General features: G+C 37.3%; 1 long non-coding RNA gene across 1 annotated transcript in view; it reads right to left on the minus strand.

Annotated features, from left to right (window-relative positions):
• Positions 1–1872, minus strand: part of LOC110267752 — a 23111-nt gene extending 21239 nt beyond the window's left edge. Inside the window, exon 1 of the long non-coding RNA XR_002355653.1 lies at positions 1862–1872. This is a non-coding gene — a long non-coding RNA (uncharacterized LOC110267752). The remainder of the gene's footprint in view (positions 1–1861) is intronic.

Genomic DNA, 2097 nt, shown 5'->3' on the forward strand with positions numbered 1-2097 from the left:
ATATATATAATGAGATTTTTTCTTTTCTCAAATATCATTTGCCAAGAAAAATAGTGATTCTACTAACCACTAAACTATTTTGAGTCTAATACAATGCACAATGTTTCTGTGACATCAATAACAACGTAAATAATGAGGGATAACCTTAAAATGTGGAAAGCACAAAAACAACGTAAATAATATAATCTAATGAGGGATATCCTTGGAATTTGGAAAGCACATCAACAACATAAATAATGCATTCATTTCCATGAACCAAAAATGTAGACTTTCCTCTAGAATAATTGTGATGATTCTCGATGATACCATTTTTTAAATAAACAATAGATGATTATTCTCATGTTAACAAAAAATTGGAAGAGATCATGTATATTCTAATCCAAAGTAACTAATCAACATTTAATAAAAATGTAGCAACACCAGATGATTATCATATTGGACCATCAACATTAATAAAACATCTTGAGGAGTTGAAACAATTAATGCATGATGAGCGGATAATTTATACCTTTTTTGGCATTGTTTTTACATAATTTTTAGTATGTTTTAGTTACTTTTTATTATATTTTTATTAGTTTTTATGCAAAAATCATATTTCTGGACTTTACTATGAGTTTATGTATTTTTCTGTAATTTCAGGTATTTTCTGGCTGAAATTGAGGGACCTGAGCAAAAATCTGATTCAGAGGCTGAAAAAGGACTACAGATGTTGTTGGATTCTGACCCTCCTGCACTCGAAGTAGATTTTTTGGAGCTACAGAAGCCCAATTGGTGCTCTCTCAATTACGTTGGAAAGTAGACATCTTGGGCTTTCCAGCAATGTATAATAGTTTATACTTTGCTCGAGATTTGGTGGCCCAAACTGGTGTCTAAACGCCCACCAAAGACCCCTTTTTTGGAGTAAAACGCCTGAACTGGAGTTAAATGCCCAAACTGGCACCCAAGCTGGCGTTTAACTCCAAGAATGGCCCATGCACATAAAAGCTTCAATGCTCAGCCCAAGCACACACCAAATGGCCTCCGGAAGTGGATTTCTGCACTATCTGCACTTAGTTATTCATTTTTTGTAATCCCTAGTAACTAGTTTAGTATAAATAGCACTTTTTACTATTGTATTAGGGGATTATGATATTATCATCCTTGGACTTGGAGGTTGGCTACACAGCCATGCCTAAACTATTTTCTCTTATATATTTTCTACGGTGGAGTTTCTACACCTCATAGATTAAGGTGCGGAGCTCTGCTGTTCTTCATGAATTAATGCAAGTACTATTGTTTCTCTTTCAATTCACGCTTACTTCTTCTCCAAGATATACTCTCGTACTTAATTCAGTTAAGTCAGAATGAAGGGGTGACCCGTGACAATCACCCACTATCTTCGTTACTCGTTTAGCCAAGATCCGCGTGCCTGACAACCACAAAGCGGTCTACATGATGTTCAACATAGTCATTGGACGATAGCCGGAGTATATTCTCTTGGGTATCTAATACACGGACCGAGTCCGTGAGATTAGGATCTTTGTGGTATAGGCTAGAACCAATTGGCAGCCATTCCTAAGATCCGGAAAGTCTAAACCTTGTCTGTGGTATTCCGAGTAGGATCTGGGAAGGGATGACTGTGACGAGCTTCAAACTTGCGAATGTTGGGCGCAGTGACAGTGTGCAAAAGGATAAGGGTCCTATTCTGACGCTAGTGAAAATCGACAGATGATTAGCCGTGCGGTAGCTGTACCTGGTATTTTTCATCCGAGACGAGAAATCCGACGGTTGATTAGCCGTGCAGAGATCGTACTTGGTATTTTTCATCCGAGAGGATCATACAGCTTGCCATGGAAAGGAGCACGCATGATTGGAAGAAGACAATAGGAAAGCAGAGGTTCAGAGGCAACAAAGCATCTCCAAACGCTTATCTGAAATTCCCACCAATGAATTACATAAGTATCTTTATTTTATTTTATGTTTTATTTATCTTTTAATTATCTAAACCTCATAACTAATTGAATCCGCCTGACTGAGATTTATAAGATGACCATAACTTGCTTTAAGCCGACAATCTCCATGGGATCGACCCTTACTCACGTAAGGTATTACTTGGAC

This window comes from Arachis ipaensis, chromosome B10 (assembly GCF_000816755.2).
Source record: "Arachis ipaensis cultivar K30076 chromosome B10, Araip1.1, whole genome shotgun sequence".
Classification (NCBI taxonomy): Eukaryota; Viridiplantae; Streptophyta; class Magnoliopsida; order Fabales; family Fabaceae; genus Arachis; species Arachis ipaensis.